The sequence below is a fragment of the Rhinopithecus roxellana genome, chromosome 14 (genome assembly GCF_007565055.1).
Source record: "Rhinopithecus roxellana isolate Shanxi Qingling chromosome 14, ASM756505v1, whole genome shotgun sequence".
Taxonomy (NCBI): Eukaryota; Metazoa; Chordata; class Mammalia; order Primates; family Cercopithecidae; genus Rhinopithecus; species Rhinopithecus roxellana.
In genome coordinates, this window is record NC_044562.1 from 114,156,719 (window position 1) to 114,171,649 (window position 14,931).

Sequence of the window (14,931 nt, forward strand, 5' to 3'; positions counted from 1 at the left end):
TACCTGTCTGATTCTTCCTTTGGAAGTGTCCTCTCAGGGGTGTACTCCACCCTGTGAGGTGTGGGGTGTCAGACTGCCCCTAGTGGGGGATTTCTCCCAGCTAGGCTACTCAGGGGTCAGGGACACACCTGAGCAGGCAGTCTGTCCGTTCTCAGATCTCAACCTCCGCGTTGGGAGATCCGCGGCTCTCCCCAAAGCTGTCAGACAGAGTCGTTCGCGTCTGCATCGGCTCCCGCTACTTCCCCTGTTGGTCTTCAGCTGTGCGCTGTCCCCAGAGGTGGAGACTACAGAGACAGGCAGGCTTCCTTGAGCTGCTGTGAGCTCCACCCAGTTCGAGCTTCCCAGCGGCTTTGTTTACCTACTTAAGCCTCAGCAATGGCGGGCGCCCCTCCCCCAGCCTCGCTGCTGCCTTGCCGATAGATCGCGGCAGACTGCTGTGTTAGCAGTGAGGGAGGCTTCGTGGGCGTGGGACCCTCCCGGCCAGGTGTGGGATATATTCTCCTGGAATGCCTGTATGCTTACAGCGCAGTATTGGGGTGGGAGTTACCCGATTTTCCAGGTGTTGTGTGTCTCAGTTCCCCTGGCTAGGAAAACGGATCCCCTTCCCCCTTGCGCTTCCAGGTGAGGCGATGCCTCGCCCTGCTTCAGCTCTCGCTGGTCAGGCTGCAGCAGCTGACCAGCACCAGTTTTGGTACATTCTTAAAATTAACTTAGTATTAATCTAACGCAGATCATTTTAACACATCAATTGCAATCTCCATGGCAACCACTACGAAATTAACTCAAAATAATAGAAGAAACAATAAAGGAATTAAAATGTTACATTAGAAAGTAATACAAAAGCAGGCAGTGACTGAGAAACAAAACACAAAGACATATAGAACACAAATAGCAAAACGGCAGGTGTAAATTCTACCTTATCAGTAACTACATTAAATGTGGATGGATTAAGCACTTGAATCAAAATACAAAGACTGGCAAAATAGATTTTTTAAAATATAACCTCACTATTGAATCTAAAGTCTTTAAAAGATATACTTTAGATTCAAAGAACAAAGAGATTGAAATTAAAATAACAGTAAAAATCTCTGAGGTTGAAACCAAAGACACTCAGTACTCAAAAGAGACTTTGGCTATATTAATATCAGAAAAATAGAAGAAAAGATTTTAAAAAATGGCTATTAGAGACAAAAAGAGCATTTTATAACAATAATTGGGCCAATTCATCAAGATGGTTAAACAATTATAAACATATATGCACCTACCAGCGTAGCTCCAAAGGCATGAAGTAAAAGGTTATAGAATTGAATAAAGAAATAGGCACTTCAAAAATAATAGTTGGAAAGTCAATATTTCACTTTAAATAATGGATAGAACAAAACAAGAGAAGACTAACAAGAAAATAGAAGACTAGAACAATGTAAGCCAACCAGACCTAACAGACTTCTGTAGAACACTCTCTGATAATAGCAAAATTCACATTTTTTTCAACGGAACATGGAATAATTTTCCAAGACAGACTGTGTGTTAGGCCATAAAACAAGCCTCAATACATTTTAAAAGACTGAAATCATACAAATTATGTTCTCCAACCATAATACAATGAAATTTAAAATTAATAGAAACAATTGAAGAAATATACCAAAAATGTAAGTCAGGAAGTAAAAACAGTACTCAGAGAGAATTGTATAATTATCTATATTTAAAAAGAAGAAAGACCTCAAATTAGTAATCTAAACTTCCATGTTAAGAAACTAGAAAAAGAACAGCAAGTTAAATCTGAAACAAGCAGAAAGAAATTAAGAAATATTACCCGAGGGGACAAATAAAATAGATAACAGAAAAATCGAGAAAAAACAAAACCAAAAGTTGGTTCTTCGAAAATATCAACACAATTGGTAATCCTTTAGCTATACTGACCCTCTCTGCCCCGTGCCAAAAAACACTGGAAATAGAAGGTTCAAATTACAAAAATCATAAAGGAAAAATGGACCATTACTACAATCTTATAGAAATATAAAAGATTATAAAAATACATTATAAACACTGTATGGCAACAAATTAAATAAACAAGATGAAATGGACAAATTGCTAGAAAGACAAACTATTAAAGCTAACTTAAAGAGAAATAGAAAATCTGAATTGACCTATAAAAAGTAAAGAGCTTTAATTAATCATTTGCAAAAAGAAAAGTTCAGGCCCATGTGACTTCACTGGTGAAAATTACCAAATGTTTAGGAAAAAAAAATACCAATCTCTACAAGCTCTTAAAAAGTTAGAAAAAAGAAAAAAGGAAATCTTCTCAAGTCGTTCTGTGAGGCCAGTATTAACCTGATACCAAACCAGTCATCGCAAGAAAAGAAAACCACAGGCCAATATTCCTTAAAAATATAGATGTAAAATGTTCTCAACAAAATACTAGGAAAGCAAGTCTAGTTACATATAAAAATGATTATACACCATGACAAAATAAGATTTAACTCAGGAATGCAAGGTTTGCTTAACATTCAAAAATCAATCAATGTGTTACATCCTATTAATAGAATAAAGAATAAAAATCACATTATCATCTTAATAGATACAAAAAAAATAGCATTTGATAAGATACAACACTCCTCTGTTTAAAAACACTCAAATGGGTAGGCATAGATTTTCTAAACCTGATTTAGAGTATCTACAAAATGTACAGTTACCACAATTCATAAAGGTGAAAGACTAAATGCTTCCCCACTAAGGTCAGGAATGAGACAAAGATACCCTCTCTTGCCACTTCTGTTCAACATTGTATTGAAAGTTCTAGCCACAGCAATTAGAGAAGAAAAGAATAAAAGACATTCACTTTGCTAAGGAAGAAGTAAAACTATTCATAGTTGCCAAGGGCATGATCTTATTATTTATATAGAATATCCTAAGGCATGTGAATGTGCACTAATACATACATTTAGAAAGATTACATGATACAAGATTAATAAATAAAGTCAATTGTATCTTTACACACTAGCAATGAAATTTCTAAAAATGAATTCAAAAAGACAATTCTATTTACAGTAGCATAAAAAGAATAAATACTTAGAAATAAATTTAACAAAAGAAGTGCAGTGCTAAAAACTACAAAACATTGTTTAAAGAAATGAAAGCAGTTGGACACGGTGGCTCATGCCTGTAATCCCAGCACTTTGGGAGGCCAAGGCAGGTAGATCACCTGAAGTCAGGGGTTCAAGACCAGCATGACCAACATGGTGAAACCCCATCTCTACTAAAAACACAAAAATTAGCCGGGCATGGTGGCACGCATCTGTAATCCCAGCTACTCGGGAGGCTGAGGCAGGAGAATTGCTTGAACCTGGGAGGCGGAGGTTGCAGTGAGCTGAGATTGCGCCACTGCATTCCAGCCTGGGTGACAAAGTGAGACTCTGTCTCAAAAAAAAAAAAAAAAGAAAGAAAGAAAGAAAAGAAAAGGAAAGAAAACCTAAGTAAATGGAAAGACATGTCATGCTCATTGATTGGAAGACTTAATATTGTTAAAATGCCAGGCACAGTGGCTCATGCCTGTAATCCCAGCACTTTGAGAGGCCGAGGCGGGCAGATCACCTGAGGTTGGGAGTTCGAGAACAGCCTGAACAACATGGAAACCCCGTCTCTACTAGAAATACAAAAATTAGCCAGGTATGGTGGCACACCCCTGTAATCCCAGCTACTAGGGAGACTGAGGCACAAGAATCACTTGAACCCAGGAGGCGGAGGTTGCAGCGAGCTGAGATGGTGCCACTGCACTCTAGCCTGGGCGACAGAGTGGGACTGTGTCTCAAAAAACAAATTGTTAAAATGGCAATATTACCAAATTGATTCACAGATTGAATATAGTTTTTATCCAAACCCCAGCTAGCTTTTCTGCAGAAATTAATAACTTTATCTTAAAACTCACAAGGAGACCGGGTGTGATGGCTCATGTCTGTAACAGCACTTTAGGAGGCCAAAGCAGGTGGATCACCTGAGGTCAGGAGTTCAAGACCAGCCTGGCCAATTTGGTGAAATCCTGCCTCTACTAAAAACACAAAAATTAGCCAGGTGTGGTGGTGCACACCTCTAATTCCAGCTACTCGGGAGGCTGAGGCAGGAGAATAGCTTGAACCCAGGAGGCAGAGGCTGCAGTTAGCCAAGATCATGCCACTGCACTCCAGCCTGGAGGAGAGAGCAAGACTCTGTCTCAAAAACAATAACAACAACAACAAAACTCACAAGAAAATGCAAAGGACTCCAAACTGCCAAAATGATCTTAAAAAACAGGAACCTACTTGGAGGCTAACACTTCCTGATTTGAAAACTTATTACAAAGCTACAATGACAAAAAAGGTTTGGTATAGGCATTGAGTTATTGGGAATCTAGAAATAAACCGTTACACCATCTTCAAATGATTTTAACAAGGTTGCCAAGACAACTCAATAAGGAAAGCTCAGTCTTTTCAGCAGCTTTGAGACCACTAGATACCCACATGCAAAAGTATGAAGTTGGGCCCCCACCTCATACCATACAGAACAATTAATTCAAAATGCAGCAGAGACCTAAATGTAAATGTAAAATTATAAAATTCTTAGTAGAAAACACTGAGTTAGAAAAAAATTGATGAAATGAATTTTATCAAAATTAAAACCCTAGCTGTGCACAGTGGCTCATGCCTGTATTCCCAGCACTTTGGGAGGCCGAGGCAGGCAGATCACTTGAGGTCAGGAGTTTAAGACCAGCCTGGCCAACATGGTGAACGCCGTCTCTATTAAAAATGCAAAAATTAGCTGGGAATGGTGGCACACACCTGTGATCCCAGATACCTGAGGTCCTGAGGCAGGAGAATCACTGGAACTCGGCAGGCAGGATCATTTGAACAGCGAGCCAAGATTGTGCCAATGCACTCCAGCCTCAGTGACAGAGCAAGACTCTGTCTCAAAAAAAAAAAAAAAAAAAAAAATTTAAAACCCTAAGTACTTCAAAGGAACTCCACGAAGAAACTGAAAGTGACAGCCTACAGAATGTGAGAAAATATTTTTAAACCATATATATAGGATTACAACTCTTTTTTTTTTTTTTTTTTTTTGAGACGGAGTCTGGCTGTGTCGCCCAGGCTGGAGTGCAGTGGCGTGATCTCGGTTCACTACAAGCTCTGACTCCTGGGTTCAGGTTATTCTCCTGCCTCAGCCTCCCAAGTAGCTGGGATTACAGGTGCCCACCACCACGCCCGGCTAATTTTTTGTATTTTTACTAGAGATGGGGTTTCACCATGTTAGCCAGGATGGTCTCTCTCCTGACCTCATGATCTGCCCACCTCAGCCTCCCAAAGTGCTGGGATTACAGGCATGAGCCACCGTGCCTGGCTTATTACAACACTTATAACTCAATAATAGAAGGACAAATAACCCGATTTAAAAATAGGGAAATTATTTGAAAAGCCATTTTCCAAAGAAGATATTCAAATGGCCAATAAGTTCAAGAAAAGATGCTCTACATCATTAAACATTAGGGAAATGCAAATCAAAGCCACAATGAACTGTCACTCCACACCAACTAGGATGGCAAAAAAAAAAAAAGATAAAAAATAGCAAATGTTGTTAAGGAGGTGGATAAATTGGAACCCTCATATGCTGCTGATAGGATTGTAAAATGGTGCAGCCCCTTTGGAAAATAGCTTGGCAGTTCCTCAAAATGTTAACTATAGTTATCAAATAGTTACCAAATGACTCAGCAATTCTACTCTTAGGTTCATACCCAAGAGAAATGAAAATAAATACTCACACAAAAACTTGAACATATATGTTCATATAGCATTATTCCTAGTAGCCAAAAGGTGGAAACAACCCAAATATCCATCATCTGATGAATAAACAAATAATATTTATACTACACATACAGTGGAATATTCTTCAGCATTAAAAACATTAATTACTGATATATGTTAATTACTGATATATGCATTATGGTACATAAAAGTAGCCAGTCAAAAAATACTACATATTATATGATTCTTTGTATATGAAATGTCTAGAATAGACAAATCCACAGAGACAGAACATAAATTAATGGTTGCTAAGGGATGTAGGGGAAGTTAGGAGTGACTGCTAATGAGCATAGTGCTTCTTTTTGTGGTAATGAAAATGTTATAAAATTAGATAATAAGGATAACTCCACAACTCTGAACAAACTAAAAACCACTGAACTGAACACTACAAAAGTGAATTTTATGAGTTGTAAATTATATCTAAATAAAGTTGTTTTATAATCACATATAGAAAACTGTTATATATGTATCATTGTATTTATTCATCCTACTGTTTATGGTTGTTTTTAGAATTTGGCTATTATAGATAAACCTTTATGGACACTTTTGTACTTGTCATGCACATATGTACCCACTTATCTTGGACATAGAACTAAAATTGCATTTGCTGGGTCATAAGTTAAACAACTATAGTAGACATGTTAGTAGAAAGTGAAGCAGCTTTCAAAAATGCATGTATCAATTTATGTTTTTGCGAGCAACATATGAGAATTTCAATTGATCTACCTTCTTGCCAACAATTGAATGGTCATTAAAATAAAATTTTCAGCTATTCTGGTGGATATGCATTAATATCTCATTGTGGTTTCAGCAAGCATTTTCACTCCTTACTAATGATATTACTTTTTCATATGTTTATGAGATATTTGCCTATCTTCTTTTGTGAATTGCTGGTTCAAGAATTTTGCCTGTTTTAAAAAATTAGTCTGAGGAATTCTTTATGTACTCTCTTTAAACAGTGTCTTTGATCACAGAAGTTTTTCATTTTATTAAAATTCAAGCTTTCATCGTTTTTTATGCTTAGGTGGTCTTGTGTTTTGTTTTGGTTATCTTTAAGAAATCTTCACCAACCCTAGGCTCATGAATATATATCAGAAATAGAATATGATTTTTATGTATGATGTGAGGTAGGGGACAAGTCTCTTTTTTATCTATAAGAATGTCCGGTTTATTCAACTATTTATAGAACATACCAACATTTCTTCACTACATTGCAATGGCACTTTTGTTGTAAAACAGGTGACTGTACACATGTGGATATGTTTCTGGACTGTCTGATTTGTTCCTTCAGTTTTTTTTTTTTTTTATTCTTGAGCCATTACCACACTGTTTTAATTACTGCAGCTTTACAATAAGTCTTGCCGGGCGCGGTGGCTCAAGCCTGTAATCCCAGCACTTTGGGAGGCCGAGACGGGTGGATCACGAGGTCAGGAGATCAAGACCATCCTGGCTAACATGGTGAAACCCCGTCTCTACTAAAAATACAAAAAACTAGCCGGGCGACCTGGCGGGCACCTGTAGTCCCAGCTACTCGGGAGGCTGAGGCAGGAGAATGGCGTGAACCCGGGAGGCGGAGCTTGCAGTGAGCTGAGATCCGGCCACTGCACTCCAGCCTGGGCGACAGAGCAAGACTCCGTCTCAAAAAAAAAAAAAAAAAAAAAAAAAAAAAAAAATAAGTCTTAACATCTGGATGTGAGCCCTCTTTGCTCTTCAAGATTTTTTTGAGCATTTCAGACTCTAATTTGTGATTTCATATTTTAAAATTAGCTTGCCTATTTGTATCAATTTTTCTAAATTCTAGCATCACTTTATCCAATTGCCACCAAACTAAAAACAAAAGCACAACCTGTTGTGCTTTTGATTAGCAATGCATTGAATCTAGAGATCAATGAAAGGGAATTGAAATCTTTATAACATTATCTATTTCATGAACATGGTATGCCTTTATTTATTTAGATCCTCTCTCATTTCATTCAGTGATATTTTGTAGCTTTCTGTGTAGAGGTATTTTATATCTTGCATTAGTTTTAGTCCTAGGTAACGTATTTTTAGATGCTTCTGAAATTGGTGTTCTTTAAACTTTCATTTTCTAATTGTTGCTAGTATGTTGATAAACAATTGCAAATTGACTTTTTATCAAGAGACTGCTACATTCACTTTGTAATTCTAGCGGTTTATTTGTAATTCTTTTGGATTTCCTACTTTACAATTACGGCATTTGTAAATAGTGAGAACAGTCTTATTTCTTCCTTTCTAATCCTTATTTATTATAATACTAACACATCCAGCATAGTGTTGAATAAAAGCAATGATAGCAGGCATAAGCTTTCCTTCCCAATTTAAGAGTGAAAACTCTCAATATATCATCATTAAGTCTGATGTTAGCTACAGTTTTATTTTGTTTTTGTTTGTTTTGCAGATAGTGTTTGTCAGATGAAGAAAGTTCCCTTCTAGTCCTAGTTTAATAATTATATTTTTAAGTTACAATCAGGTGTTGAATTGCATTTAATAATTTTGCTGGATCTATTGAAACATATCTATTGAAATAAAGGGGCTTTTCTTGTTCATTATGTTAATACTGTTAATTACATTTTTTGATGTGAAATTAGCCATTTATTTTTAGAATAAACACAATTTGATTCTGACACATTGCTTCATTAATGTATCACTGGATTTTATTTACAAATTTTTCTATAGGATTTTTCTGTCTCTCCACAAAAGTTATTTTCCTGTGATTTTTCTTTCTTGTAATGTCTTTGTTAGATTTTGGTATCAAGGTTAAATTCTCTGGAAGAGTTTATGTAATAATAGTGTTATTTTTTCCTGTACTATTTGGAAGAATTCACAGGTGAAATCACGTACACTTGGAGTGTGTGCGTGTGTGTATGTGTGTGTGTGAGAGAGAAACGGACTGTGAAAAGTTTCTTATTAAATGTTTTATTTATTTAATAGATATAGGATGATTTAGATTGTCTAGTCATCCTGTGTCCATTTTTCTAAGTTTTCTTTTTTAAGGAATTTTGCAATTTCATCAAAATATTCAAGTTTATTAGCAGTTCATGTGATAATATTCTCTAGCCTTTAAAATATCTATAGGGTGATGTCACCTTTTAATTTATAATACTGCTAATATTAATTTTTTCTTGATTAGACTTGCTAGGAGATTGCCAATTTTATTAATCATTTCAAACAAACAAGCTTTAAATATTTTCTCTATTTTATATTTTATTGATTCCTGTTTTTAACTTTATCATTTACTTCCTTTTGTTTTCTTGCATTTACTTTGCTGTTCTTTTTTTAGAATCTCGAAATGGAATCTGAGCATGATTTTCAGCATTTATTCTTTACTAAATGCACTTATGACTATACATTTCCTGCTATGCATTTTAGCTGTAAGCACTAGTTTTGGGATGTCACATTTTTGCTAGCAGAATTCAAATGTTTTCTAATTTCCATTGCAATCTTCACTTTGGTCCATAAGTAATTAAAAAATGTATTGAAAATTTCCTAACATTGGGGATATTTGCTTACTCTTCTGTTAATAGTTTAATAGTTTTTAGCTTAAATCTATTGAGGTCAGAGAATATACTCTGTGTAATTTAAGTGATTTGAAATCTACTGTTACTTGCTCCAAGTATATATAGTTGATTTTTAACAATGTTCCATGAGAATTAGCAATATGCTTACATTCTGCAGTTGTTAGGTATAGTGTTCTTCACCATAACTACTAAAATAGTTATTAAAAAGATCTTCAACTATGGTTCTCTAATTTGTCTATTCAATATTTTATTTCTGTAATGTCTTTCTTCCTGTATTTTAAGGCTATATTATTATCTTTAAATTTAAGTTTAAAATTCTATCAATCCGTTTATCATTATGAAACTATTATTTTCTCTACTAATACCTTTTGCTTTAGAATCTGCTTTGCCTGATATGAGTACAGCTGTACCATTTTCTTTGGTTATATTTTTATGTTATGTCTTTCATACTATTACTTTCAACCTTCAAGAGTCCTTATATTTAAAATGTATATCTTATAAGCAGCATATTGTTGGGTATTATTTTTCTTATTTACTCTGACCATCTTTGTCATTTAATTGGAGTATTAATACCACTAGTTTAATGCAATTATTTACATATTGGGATTTATATTACCATCTTACTATTTTCTCTATTTTGCTGTTTTCTGTTTTTCTTTCTATTAGGTTAATCAAAGGTTTATTTATTATTCCATTTACTCTACTAGAGTGTTAGTTATATATTTATTATTTTATTGGTTACCCTAAAATAATAGATTCCAATATTAATCCTCACTTGTTACAGACTACCTTAAGTTAGTACATTTATTACTCCTTGAATAACGCAAGGACCTTACAAATGCTCTTGTTATGAGTGGAATGTCCGTAATGAAATTTGTGTATTGAATCCCTAATCCCTAGCATAATAGTATTTGGAGGTGGGTGCTTCGGGATGAGCCCTGTGATAGAATTAGTGCCCTAATAAGAAGATAAAGAGATCAGAGTCCTTGCTCACTTGTGCACTCATGCATTCTCTCTCTCTCTCTTCCCATGCAAAGACAGAGCCAGAAGGCGGCTGGCTGGCTGCAAGCCAGGAAGAGGGCCCTCACCAGGAACTGAATCTTTTGGCACCTTGATCTTGGACTTCCCAGCCTCCAGAACTTCGAGAAATAAATGCTTGTTGTTTAAACCACACAATCTATGATATTTTGTAATAGCAGCCTAGACTAAAACACTCTCTTTTTACTTTTTGTGCAATTGCTGTCATGTATTTTAATCTTACATCTATTTTTAAAACCTATAATATATTACTGCTATTGTTTATATTCAGATTTACTCATATATTTACCCTTCCCTGTGTTATTAATTTTTTCTGCAGTTCCATGTTTAAATATGAAAAATTAAGCTTAGGTCTAGAAACTAGAAAAAAAAAAGGAAACGAAAATAAAAATGAAAAAAATCCTTACATTCTCTTTTAGTGTGAGTCTACTAGCAACAGACTTGCTCCAATTTTGTTTGTCTGAAAATATACTTATTTAACATTCCTTTTTGATGGATATTTTTATGATTATAGAATTCTTGCTTGGCAATTGTATTCTTTCAGAACTTTGAAGATGTCATTCCATTGTTTCCATAGTTTCCATTGGAAAGTCAGCACTAAGTCTTATTTTTACTCCTTTGAAAGTAATGTGTATTTATTCTCTATTGTCAGTATTTCATTTTTATCATTGCTTTTCAGATGTTTGAATACAATGTTCTAGGTATATTTATAAACAAATTTTCCCAAATGCAGATTGTGGAGCTTCTCAAATTCATGACTAGATTTCTTTATTAGTTTTGTAAAATTAGTTGCCAACAGCTTTTCAAATGTTGCTTTTGTTCAATTAATGTTCTGTCCTTCTGGGATTCCAATTACAGATATATCAGAACTTAAATTCTCCTATATATCTCTTATGATCTCTTCTGTATTTTCCATCCTTTTTACTCTCTATCCTTAAATCTGAATATTTACTACATCCTTCCTCTCAATTCACTATTGTTTTTTCTGCTGTGCTTAATATACTATATACCCATATTTTAATTTATTATAATTCTTCTAATTTTGGTTACAACATTTCCATTTGGCCCTATGTTTTACGTGGTTGGTAAGTTTTTAATGAATGCTGGGCATTGTGAAAAATTGCAAAAACTCTCCATTAAGTTATCTTTTTCCAGAAAGAATTTGACTTGCTCCATCAGTCATATAATGCATGGACTTTCATATCAATTTAGATTTGGATTTCAGATTTTAGAGGACTCATCAACTTCCAGTTTGTCCTAAATCTTAAAGCTTAGCCTTTACTTTGCAAAGAATCATCTTCTTGAGTTCTCATCTGACATCCTGAGGTATTTCACTTGGGCTCTCCCTCCTTGGTGGTCCCCAAATTCCCATCTCTGGTTCCTAAGGTCTCCAAAATTGCCAAAATCTTGGCTAAACTCTCTAACCTCCAGCTTGCTTCTTTATCCTTAATTTTTCTACATTTCACCCTTCATAGTTGAGGAGTCAGCACCTGCCTTGAAGGGATATTGCACAGAATTTTGGACTCCCTCCCTTTTGGTTTTCTCAACTCCTGGACCTTAATTCTTCAAGTCCTAATCACTTTGGCACCTCAAACTCCAACATCTTTCTCCCCAACCCAGTGAAACTACATAAGCCCAGACTGCTACTTTCTTCTTAGCGTCTCTTACTTATGCTGTGAATCTGCAAGTACCAAAGTGAAAAGCTTAGGTGAATGTGGGGCTCAATTCAACTCCTCTCTGGGTTCTTTGTCCCCCGAGTACTGTCTTCATTACTTCCTCTCTAGTGGCTTCAAATAGTTGTTGAATAAATTATTTTAAAATAGTTGTTCATAATAGAGAGTTAATGTAATATAAAGTATTCTATCATAGCCAGAAGCGGAAATAGAATTATTTACTTTTAATTTGCAATTTAAAAAGAATCTACTTTCAATAATCTTCTCATTTGTGGTTTTAAAATTACAGAGTCAAAATTGACTGAAAAACAATTATGTACCTGGGTGGACTTGAAATAAGAAAAATGAGTCAGGAAGATATTTATTCAAATATTAAATAAAATTTGTACAATTGCTCTTTTTCTATGATTAGCCTAAATAACAAAGGGTAAATTGGATGCCTGAATTATCTTGGTGTTTATCTGATACAGCAAATTCACCATTCTGTGTAACCCAGGTCTAATGACAGCACTGAAAAACAGTATCAGAAATTCTTTTGGTTTTATAACTATAAAATTTAGTGCTTTTTTGTAATGGTTATTTTGTATAATTTTTCGAATTGATACCAATTATTTCCTCTTTAACAAAAAGGCATGTTTAACAGTTCTGTGGCCGGGGGGGTGGTTTTGTTTGTTTTTTTTGTTGTTGTTGTTGTTGTTTGTTTGTTTTAACTAAGTAAAAGAAGTAGGTCTTTTTACTGTGTTGCATAGGCCTTCTGGATGGGACATGCTCCATTTAGAGCTCTGTTTCCTGCTTGAAGGAACAATTAATATGCTTACTACTTGAGAAACAGCATGGCTCATTGGACTAAGCTTTGAGTTAGTGGTTTGGAGTTATAATCCCATTTCTACTACTGATTCAATTTGTGCCCCTGGGCAAGCCATTTAACCTTTGTATTTGTTCATTGGAAAATAGGATAAAATTACTACTTAATTTCAGGAGTAGCTAATAATAACTGCTTTTGAATATAAAGAAATGCACACGATGTATTTTGACCAGTTAAAATCACTGCAAACATTCCTACAATTTAGTCTCTCCTAAAGCTTCAGTATGGCTTTGATTAAAATTATTCTGATTTAAGTTAAAATGAAGCACAATAAAGTGCAGTTAAGTGTTTTGTTTAATTTGCATTCTTAAACAGGTGGGAGAATCCAGTGTAGTTAAGCCTAAGAAAACAAAAATTTAAAAAATAAAAAGAAAAACAATCATTCTTTTCTTTACAGGCTTTAAAAAAAAAAACTGTAAAAAGTACTCTATATTATTCTCTGTCACCAAAGTGCAAAAATTTACATTCACACCAAATAATATTAAACTTACACCTATTATTTTTCTTTTCTTATTTATAATTCTTTAGAAATAGAGAATTAAATAATAATTATTCCTAAAATGTTATGATAATTTTCTCTCAGCACAGATTGACTCATCCAACACCCTGGATGCTTTGACATCCCAATTCTTGGACCACCTCATCACCAATGACCATTTTTTCTATCACTGCTGTGGTAACTCCCTGGCCATTATCATTACCAGACACAATTCCTCTCCAAAACCTTGCTAATTTCTAGTCTCTGGCCATAGCTCCTATCCTTCTAGCTCACTTGCTTAAATATCTGCCAAGAAGCAATGGATCCTCCTAATGGTATAAGTCCTCTAATCCAGCGGTCCCCAACCTTTTTGACATCAGGGACCGGTTTTGTGGAAAACAATTTTTCCATAGCAGGATTGGATAATTTCAGGATGAAACTGTTCCACTCAGGTTATCAGGCATTAGAGTCTCATTAGGAGTGCACAATTTAGATTCCTCGCATATGTAGTTCACAATAGGGCTCGCGAGAATCTAATGCTGCTGCTGATGTCTGGAGGTGAAGTGCAGGTGATAATGCTTGCTGGACTGCTGCTCACCTCCTGCTGTGTGGCATGGTTCCTAACAGGCCACAGACCAGTACAGATCTGTGATCTGGGAGTTGGGGACCCCGATCTAATTCATTCTCCTATCAATTCTTTCTATTCATGTAGCCTCTTCTAGACTGTCCTTTTTGTCCAACTCATATTCTGTGAGTCGTTGTTCCAACGGCTCCCATATAATTCCCATAATTTCATTACTCCTCACTTTCTCAAAATCACTTACTTAATAAATCCAGCCATGTAAGAACTCAATCATCTGCCTTCTCCATGCCTGCCAACACCTCTACGTTGCAGAAAATAATCACACAGCTGGGTAGACTGGAGTCACCAATCTCAAATGAGCACTCAACCCTGGCAACTCCACTATACACCCTCTCTCTCTAGTCTCACTTAGGACTCTTTTGTACCTTTTCATCATGCCCCTTTTACTTTAAGCTTGCTTTATATTTCAGAGAAAAGAAGAGCCCTCAGCTGGGATTGCCATCATTCTCCGGTGTTCAGTTCTGTAAACTCATCTGCTTCCTGCCTCAAAAGGAAGAGGAGGAAGAGGAGGAGGAGGAGGAGGAAGAAGAGAAAGAGGAAGAGAACAGCCACTCTCTTCTCAAAGGCCAGCCTAACTCTCATGTTCTGAAGCTTGTCCTTTCTTGCCTTCACGAGCATTTTGCCCATTCAGTTTTCCTTTCTTCAGCATTTTCAATCTTTCCTCATATGGCACCATACCTATGAGTTTACATATGTAATTTATGATGTCTCCTCTAAAAAGAGAAACAAAATAAAATCCTCTCTTGATTGTGCATTTCCCTTTAGCCACCACCCCATGTATTTGATTTTTAAAAAATAGCCAAACGTCTTTAAGGCTTTGTTCTTTTTGTATTTTGTTTTTATTTATGTATGCATTTATTTATTTAT